Below are 10000 nucleotides of genomic sequence, written 5' to 3' on the forward strand. Positions count from 1 at the left end.
ATGGTTGGGTTGGTTAACGAATTGTCGGGTTTGGGCTTGGTTAACGATTTGCCCGAGCAGGGTGGGTGAACACATTGTCAGGAGCGTGCGCAGTTGGTTCACGAAACTGCCTGTTCCGGGTTTCTAGAGCATTGTCAGGCCCGGCCGGCCGGGTTAGCGGCTTGCCAGACCCAACTTGACGAAATTCAGTGCAGCGCGGGTAATCGGCGGGAGTAACTATGACTCTCTTAAGGTAAGGAGGGGGGCCCATGGGCCAGCAAGGAGTTTCTGATGAACATCGGCCGGGACATTTTGACGGCGGGGCAAGACGTAGTTGTTATTGAGGGTGAAGGGTTTGTCCTCAGCTGGTTGATTGTCGAATAGTCGGGGCTGCCGGGCCGGTTACCGATTTGCCCGGCCGGCTTGGTTAACCATTTGCCCGAGCCGGGTTGGTTACCGAATTGTCAGGGTTGGGCTTGGTTAACCATTTGTCCGAGCCGGGTTGGTTAATGAATTGCCATGGCCGGGTTGGTTAACGCAGTTTCAGGGTTGGGCTTGATTAACGATTTGCCCGAGCAGGGTTGGCTAACGCATTGTCATGAGCGTGCGCGGTTGGTTCACGAAACTGCCTGTTCCGGGTTTCTAGAGCGTTGTCAGGCCCGGCCGGCCGGGTTAGCGGCTTGCCAGACCCAACTTGACGAAATTCAGTGCGGCGCGGGTAAACGGCGGGAGTAACTATGACTCTCTTAAGGTAAGGAGGGGGGCCCATGGGCCAGCAAGGAGTTTCTGATGAACATCGGCCGGGACATTTTGACGGCGGGGCAAGAACTAGTTGTTATTGAGGGCGAAGGGTTTGTCCTCAGCTGGTTGATTGTCGAATAGTCGGGGCTGCCGGGCCGGTTACCGATTTGCCCGGCCGGCTTGGTTAACCATTTGCCCGGGCCGGGTTGGTTAGCGAATTGCCATGGCCGGGTTGGTTAACGAATTGTCGGGTTTGGGCTTGGTTAACGATTTGCCCGAGCAGGGTGGGTGAACACATTGTCAGGAGCGTGCGCAGTTGGTTCACGAAACTGCCTGTTCCGGGTTTCTAGAGCATTGTCAGGCCCGGCCGGCCGGGTTAGCGGCTTGCCAGACCCAACTTGACGAAATTCAGTGCGGCGCGGGTAAACGGCGGGAGTAACTATGACTCTCTTAAGGTAAGGAGGGGGGCCCATGGGCCAGCAAGGAGTTTCTGATGAACATCGGCCGGGACATTTTGACGGCGGGGCAAGAACTAGTTGTTATTGAGGGCGAAGGGTTTGTCCTCAGCGGGTTGATTGTCGAATAGTCGGGGCTGCCGGGCCGGTTACCGATTTGCCCGGCCGGCTTGGTTAACCATTTGCCCGGGCCGGGTTGGTTAACGAATTGTCAGGGTTGGGCTTGGTTAACCATTTGCCCGGGCCGGGTTGGTTAGCGAATTGCCATGGTTGGGTTGGTTAACGAATTGTCGGGTTTGGGCTTGGTTAACGACTTGACCGTGCAGGGTTGGTTAACGCCTTGTCAGGAGCGTGCGCGGTTGGTTCACGAAACTGCCTGTTCCGGGTTTCTAGAGCATTGTCAGGCCCGGCCGGCCGGGTTAGCGGCTTGCCAGACCCAACTTGACGAAATTCAGTGCAGCGCGGGTCATCGGCGGGAGTAACTATGACTCTCTTAAGGTTAAGGAGGGGGGCCCATGGGCCAGCAAGGAGTTTCTGATGAACATCGGCCGGGACATTTTGACGGCGGGGCAAGACGTAGCTGTTATTGAGGGTGAAGGGTTTGTCCTCAGCTGGTTGATTGTCGAATAGTCGGGGCTGCCGGGCCGGTTACCGATTTGCCCGGCCGGCTTGGTTAACCATTTGCCCGAGCCGGGTTGGTTACCGAATTGTCAGGGTTGGGCTTGGTTAACGCAGTTTCAGGGTTGGGCTTGATTAACGATTTGCCCGAGCAGGGTGGGTGAACACATTGTCAGGAGCGTGCGCAGTTGGTTCACGAAACTGCCTGTTCCGGGTTTCTAGAGCGTTGTCAGGCCCGGCCGGCCGGGTTAGCGGGTTGCCAGACCCAACTTGACGTAATTCAGTGCGGCGCGGGTAAACGGCGGGAGTAACTATGACTCTCTTAAGGTAAGGAGGGGGGCCCATGGGCCAGCAAGGAGTTTCTGATGAACATCGGCCGGGACATTTTGACGGCGGGGCAAGAACTAGTTGTTATTGAGGGCGAAGGGTTTGTCCTCAGCTGGTTGATTGTCGAATAGTCGGGGCTGCCGGGCCGGTTACCGATTTGCCCGGCCGGCTTGGTTAACCATTTGCCCGGGCCGGGTTGGTTAACGAATTGTCAGGGTTGGGCTTGGTTAACCATTTGCCCGGGCCGGGTTGGTTAGCGAATTGCCATGGTTGGGTTGGTTAACGAATTGTCGGGTTTGGGCTTGGTTAACGACTTGACCGTGCAGGGTTGGTTAACGCCTTGTCAGGAGCGTGCGCGGTTGGTTCACGAAACTGCCTGTTCCGGGTTTCTAGAGCGTTGTCAGGCCCGGCCGGCCGGGTTAGCGGGTTGCCAGACCCAACTTGACGAAATTCAGTGCGGCGCGGGTAAACGGCGGCAGTAACTATGACTCTCTTAAGGTAAGGAGGGGGGGCCCATGGGCCAGCAAGGAGTTTCTGATGAACATCGGCCGGGACATTTTGACGGCGGGGCAAGAACTAGTTGTTATTGAGGGCGAAGGGTTTGTCCTCAGCGGGTTGATTGTCGAATAGTCGGGGCTGCCGGGCCGGTTACCGATTTGCCCGGCCGGCTTGGTTAATCATTTGCCCGAGCCGGGTTGGTTACCGAATTGTCAGGGTTGGGCTTGGTTAACCATTTGTCCGAGCCGGGTTGGTTAATGAATTGCCATGGCCGGGTTGGTTAACGCAGTTTCAGGGTTGGGCTTGATTAACGATTTGCCCGAGCAGGGTTGGCTAACGCATTGTCAGGAGCGTGCGCGGTTGGTTCACGAAACTGCCTGTTCCGGGTTTCTAGAGCGTTGTCAGGCCCGGCCGGCCGGGTTAGCGGCTTGCCAGACCCAACTTGACGAAATTCAGTGCGGCGCGGGTAAACGGCGGGAGTAACTATGCCAGCAAGGAGTTTCTGATGAACATCGGCCGGGACATTTTGACGGCGGGGCAAGAACTAGTTGTTATTGAGGGCGAAGGGTTTGTCCTCAGCTGGTTGATTGTCGAATAGTCGGGGCTGCCGGGCCGGTTACCGATTTGCCCGGCCGGCTTGGTTAACCATTTGCCCGGGCCGGGTTGGTTAGCGAATTGCCATGGCCGGGTTGGTTAACGAATTGTCGGGTTTGGGCTTGGTTAACGATTTGCCCGAGCAGGGTTGGCTAACGCATTGTCAGGAGCGTGCGCGGTTGGTTCACGAAACTGCCTGTTCCGGGTTTCTAGAGCGTTGTCAGGCCCGGCCGGCCGGGTTAGCGGCTTGCCAGACCCAACTTGACGAAATTCAGGGCGGCGCGGGTAAACGGCGGGAGTAACTATGACTCTCTTAATAAGGAGGGGGGCCCATGGGCCAGCAAGGAGTTTCTGATGAACATCGGCCGGGACATTTTGACGGCGGGGCAAGAACTAGTTGTTATTGAGGGCGAAGGGTTTGTCCTCAGCTGGTTGATTGTCGAATTGTCGGGACTGCCGGGCCGGTTAACGATTTGCCCGGCCGGCTTGGTTAACCATTTGCCCGAGCCGGGTTGGTTACCGAATTGTCAGGGTTGGGCTTGGTTAACCATTTGTCCGAGCCGGGTTGGTTAATGAATTGCCATGGCCGGGTTGGTTAACGCAGTTTCAGGGTTGGGCTTGATTAACGATTTGCCCGAGCAGGGTGGGTGAACACATTGTCAGGAGCGTGCGCAGTTGGTTCACGAAACTGCCTGTTCCGGGTTTCTAGAGCGTTGTCAGGCCCGGCCGGCCGGGTTAGCGGCTTGCCAGACCCAACTTGACGAAATTCAGTGCGGCGCGGGTAAACGGCGGGAGTAACTATGACTCTCTTAAGGTATATAAGGAGGGGGGCCCATGGGCCAGCAAGGAGTTTCTGATGAACATCGGCCGGGACATTTTGACGGCGGGGCAAGAACTAGTTGTTATTGAGGGCGAAGGGTTTGTCCTCAGCTGGTTGATTGTCGAATTGTCGGGACTGCCGGGCCGGTTAACGATTTGCCCGGCCGGCTTGCTTTACCATTTGCCCGAGCCGGGTTGGTTACCGAATTGTCAGGGTTGGGTTTGGTTAACCATTGGCCCGAGCCGGGTTGGTTAATGAATTGCCATGGCCGGGTTGGTTAACGCAGTTTCAGGGTTGGGCTTGATTAACGATTTGCCCGAGCAGGGTTGGCTAACGCACTGTCAGGAGCGTGCGCGGTTGGTTCACGAAACTGCCTGTTCCGGGTTTCTAGAGCGTTGTCAGGCCCGGCCGGCCGGGTTAGCGGCTTGCCAGACCCAACTTGACGTAATTCAGTGCGGCGCGGGTAAACGGCGGGAGTAACTATGACTCTCTTAAGGTAAGGAGGGGGGCCCATGGGCCAGCAAGGAGTTTCTGATGAACATCGGCCGGGACATTTTGACGGCGGGGCAAGAACTAGTTGTTATTGAGGGCGAAGGGTTTGTCCTCAGCTGGTTGATTGTCGAATAGTCGGGGCTGCCGGGCCGGTTACCGATTTGCCCGGCCGGCTTGGTTAACCATTTGCCCGGGCCGGGTTGGTTAACGAATTGTCAGGGTTGGGCTTGGTTAACCATTTGCCCGGGCCGGGTTGGTTAGCGAATTGCCATGGTTGGGTTGGTTAACGAATTGTCGGGTTTGGGCTTGGTTAACGACTTGACCGTGCAGGGTTGGTTAACGCCTTGTCAGGAGCGTGCGCGGTTGGTTCACGAAACTGCCTGTTCCGGGTTTCTAGAGCGTTGTCAGGCCCGGCCGGCCGGGTTAGCGGGTTGCCAGACCCAACTTGACGAAATTCAGTGCAGCGCGGGTAAACGGCGCGAGTAACTGGGCCCATGGGCCAGCAAGGAGTTTCTGATGAACATCGGCCGGGACATTTTGACGGCGGGGCAAGAACTAGTTGTTATTGAGGGCGAAGGGTTTGTCCTCAGCTGGTTGATTGTCGAATTGTCGGGACTGCCGGGCCGGTTAACGATTTGCCCGGCCGGCTTGGTTAACCATTTGCCCGAGCCGGGTTGTTTAGCGAATTGCCATGTATGGGTTGGTTAACGAATTGTCGGGTTTGGGCTTGGTTAACGACTTGACCGTGCAGGGTTGGTTAACGAATTGTCGGGGTTGGGTTTGGTTAACGATTTGCCCGAGCAGGGTTGGTTAGCGAATTGTCAATGGTTCGGCTTGGTTAACGACTTGACCGTGCAGGGTTGGTTAGCCCATTGTCAGGAGCGTGCGCGGTTGATTCACGAAACTGCCTGTTCCGGGTTTCGAGAGCGTTGTCAGGCCCGGCCGGCCGGGTTAGCGGCTTGCCAGACCCAACTTAACGAAATTCATTGCAGCGCGGGTAATCGGCGGGAGTCGCTTGGTTAACGTTATGGCCGGGCCAGGCTGGTTAATCAATTGTCCAGGCCCGGTTGGTTACCCAATTGGCCAGGCCGGGGTGGATAACGAATTGGCCAGTCTCGGTTGGTTAACCAATTGCCCGGGCCGGGCCGGGTTGGTTAACGAATTGTCCGGGTCAGACTGGTTAACGAATTGGCATGTCCGAGTAGGTTAACGAATTGCCAGAGCCAGCTTGGTTAACGAATTGTCCGGCTGGGTTGGTGCACTCATTGCCAGGACAGGGTTGTTTAATGAATTGTCCGTTCCCAGTTGGTTCACGAATTGGCAAGGCCAGGGTGGTTAAGGAATTGTCCGGGCCAGGTTGGTTAACGAATTGCCCGTCCTGGCTGGTTAACGAATTGTCAGGGTCAGGTTGGTTAACGAATTGCCATGGCCGTGTAGGTTAACGAATTGCCAGAGCCAGCTTGGTTAACGAATTGTCCGGCCGGGTTGGTTAACGAATTGTCCGTTCCCAGTTGGTTCACGAATTGGCAAGGCCAGGGTGGTTAAGGAATTGTCCGGGCCAGGTTGGTTAACGAATTGCCCGTCCTGGCTGGTTAACGAATTGTCAGGGTCAGGTTGGTTAACGAATTGCCATGGCCGTGTAGGTTAACGAATTGCCAGAGCCAGCTTGGTTAACGAATTGTCCGGCCGGGTTGGTTAACGAATTGTCCGTTCCCAGTTGGTTCACGAATTGGCAAGGACAGGGTGGTTAACGAATTGTCCGGCCGGGTTGGTGCACTCATTGCCAGGACAGGGTTGGTTACCGAATTGTCCGTTCCCAGTTGGTTCACGAATTGGAAAACCAGGGTGGTTAAAGTATTGTCCGGGCCTGGTTGGTTAACGAATTGCCCGTCCTGGTTGCTTAACGAATTGTCCGGGTCAGGTTGGTTAACGAATTGCCAGGGTCTGGTTGGTTGCCGAATTGTCCGGCCGGGTTGGTGCACTCATTGCCAGGACAGGGTTGGTTGACGAATTGCCCGTCCTGGTTGGTTAACGAATTGCCAGGGTCTGGTTGGTTACCGAATTGTCCGGCCGGGTTGGTGCACTCATTGCCAGGACAGGGTTGGTTGACGAATTGCCCGTCCTGGTTGGTTAACGAATTGCCAGGGTCTGGTTGGTTACCGAATTGTCCGGCCGGGTTGGTGCACTCATTGCCAGGACAGGGTTGGTTAACGAATTGTCAGGGTCAGGTTGGTTAACGAATTGCCATGGCCGGGTAGGTTAACGAATTGCCAGAGCCAGCTTGGTTAACGAATTGTCCGGCCGGGTTGGTTAACGAATTGTCCCGGCCAGGTTGGTTAACGAATTGCCAGAGCCAGCTTGGTTAACGAATTGTCCGGCCGGGTTGGTGCACTCATTGCCAGGACAAGGTTGGTTAACGAATTGCCCGGTTCCGAATGGTTAACGAATTGCCCGGTCCCGGTCGGTTCACGAATTGCCCGCCCGCTGATTGTTAACTTTTCGCACCGGCGGGGGATGGCTTGGGTAACGAGCCTCCAAGATCTGTCGGTTAACCATTTGCCCGGTGGCAATTCGTTAACCAAGTCCGCTCCGGAAGTCTGGATGGGGGTCGGATTTGCCGGCCGAGGCCGACCCGGAGTTCCAGAGGCTCGGCCGCCGGGGTCAGATTCGGCCGCCCCTTTGACACATGCAATTTCTGTACGGGGGCATTGGCGGGGTTCCTGCAGATATATAGGGAGGCCGTTTTCACGAGTTGTTGAAGTATTCGGTAGATGGCACCGGCCTCCCCAATTGGTTAACCCGGGCCACGCGGCAGCTTTTCCGCACGATTCCGAAGATTGCCGGTATGGATTTTCGGACAAATACCCAATTGCGGAAGTCTGTCAGCGGGACCTATTCGCAGGCCCATGCCGGCCGAGGGGCGGCATTTTCCGTATGACTACCGGTGCTCCGGCCGCCGAATGGAAACCTTGCCCGAATGAATTTCTGACAAAGTCCCGAGGCGGGAGCCAGTAAGGGGACGTATTCGGCGGGCCGTGCCGGCCGAGCGGCGGCATTTTCGGAGGGACAACCGCAGGTCCCGCCGTCGATCCGAGACCTTGGCTGAAGAGTCGAAAGTAATCTAAGTCCCGACTCGGAAGTCAGAATGAAGGCGACTTCGGGGCCCTCCTGCCGACCGAGGCGGCCGATCGACGGCGGCACTACCGGAGGGCCGCCCGCCGAGCCAGCCGCGTGCCCTCGGCGCCACGCCGGTTAACCAATTGCCGTCGGAAGCCTGTGAAGGTCGGATCTGCCCCGTCGGGCGGGCCCGAGGTCCCCCGCGACCGGCATGAGCTCCGGGCGTCGTGCCGCCGGTTTGACACATGTCATTGTTGCACGGTCTGTCGCGGCTCTGGTTAACGAGTTAGGCCCGGAAGTCACTATGGGGGTCGGATTTGCCCCGCCTGGCGGGGCCAGAGTGCGACCTTCCCGGCAGGACTTCCGGGAGGCATCCCGCCGACTTGACACATGCAATTTCTGTACGGGGGGATTGGCGGGGTTCCCGGAGATTTACGGGAACACGTTTTCCAGACACACTTAGCAGGGTGACTAGTGGTACGGTTGACACAGTGCAGAGTTCTAAGTGAGCCTTACTCAATTGTGACTCAGTAAGCGGGAGGCCGGGCGAGCTCCGACTTAACAATGATAAAAGCCTTTTTTTCGCTATTTCCGAAAAAAATGACAAAGTCCAAGAACGCAGCGGGGGCTGCGGACAGACAGAGTCTGAGCGCGGACCGCGGGCGGCGGCCGGCAGACCGACGGTGGCAAAAGCTTTATATCGATCCGAAAAGCAAAGAGGCATTGTGTGTACCAAGACGGAGAAGGGACAAGCCTGCCGCTGGTGCCCTCGCGAGTGTCGTCTGCGTTAGACCTCTGTTCCCCGATCGATCCGGCTTGGTCGGTCCTACCTTTGGGAGAGGCCGAGTGGAAGCGACGGTCTCGACACGTGCGCCGAACTTCCGTGCTCGGCTCGTTACCATCTCCGGAGGTGGGCAGGTGGGTCTGCCGCGGGGCGGCCCGATTGCCGACCGAGGGCTTCATGCTTTGGGCGGAATTGACGTTGGGCATTCGCACGTTTGCACCACGATCGATTGACGGAGTCTCCCGCCGGCGGACGGGACTGCTGTGCGCATAGACGACGGGGGCCGGTCGAACGACCGTCGACCATCCCGAGAAGGCAGCTACACCCACGCGCATATACCTAGGCGGTGAAGGTGCGGACCTCACCGGCGCGATCGACGGGGTGGGATGGCGAGGCGTTCACCGGCGCGGCGTTAGGCCCTGGGCCGACGGAGGCGAGCGGCGACCGTCGACCGTCCTGAGAGCCAGCTCGGCGGAAGGGTGCGGGTGCGGACCTCACCCAGCGACGCGGCTCGATAGGGGATGGCGCGGCACTGCGACGACAGACATGGCCCGAGAGAGCAAGGGACGGGCGCGCCGGCCGCAGCAGCACTCTTTCGCGCCGTAGGGGCAAGGCGAAAGAGTCGGGAGAGTTCCATAGGCCAGAGTGGCAGGGAGATGCCCGGTTCAGCCTGACTCAACCGAAGCGTTGATCCTCGGTCACCAACGAGAGAAAGGAGAGGCTCTGCGCGCGCGGTGCTACCGACTGACGGCCGGCCGATGTGCGATTTCCAGAAGGTCGGGCGGCACCCGCGCGTTCCCTCCCCGCTCCAGCAGAGGCCGGAGACGTCCGGTCGCCAGAGCGGTCCGCGTGCAGCCTCCGGTTCCGCGAGAAGGCTAGTGTCCTCGGGACGAGGAGAGCCTTGTGAGCGGTCCGGCGGGCGGTGCAGCAAATTGTCGGTACGTTTCTCGGCATTGTCATATACGAATCCTGAGAGAGAAAGAGAAAAGGGGTGTCCGCGACGCGTACGTGGGCCAAGGGCGCGTGCGGCGCCGCGACACCCAGCGGATCCCTGCAATGGAGGGGACCGCCGATGGCTGAACCGAGCACCAACCTACCCCGGCGGCGGGGAGGCCACGTGCACGAGCGCGGCAGCTTACCTGGCGCACGACCGACCCCCCCCCCCCCACCCCCTCGCGCATCTGGCGGCGGGCGGACGGGCGGGGCGCAGGCCAGCCGGGCGCAGCGGTCGGACAGATGAGAAAGTAGGCGGTGAAGGTAGAAAAAGCGCAGGCAGGCGCTGGTGGCGTTGGTCGGCGGCGGCCACGTCGGGACGAAAGTGGCGTGACACTGGCGTCAGCTCCTCTGCTCAGCTCCGCTACTCGAATGCGCGTTTAGCTGGCACGCTCTCGCACTCACTCGCTCCGGACGTTCTCCTAGGCGGCACCGCTGATGCTAGCGGGCGCTCGTAGCAGGGGCGGCGAAGGCGGCTTCCGAGGAAAGGTCACCGGCGGCGGCCTCAACTCCTCCCGCGGTCTTTACTGAGGTACAAGATACGCGTGGCAGGCGTGGGGACTCTGGCCTGTGTCCTGTTCC

This window comes from Mobula birostris, unplaced genomic scaffold, assembly GCF_030028105.1.
Source record: "Mobula birostris isolate sMobBir1 unplaced genomic scaffold, sMobBir1.hap1 scaffold_1160, whole genome shotgun sequence".
NCBI classification, from domain to species: domain Eukaryota; kingdom Metazoa; phylum Chordata; class Chondrichthyes; order Myliobatiformes; family Myliobatidae; genus Mobula; species Mobula birostris.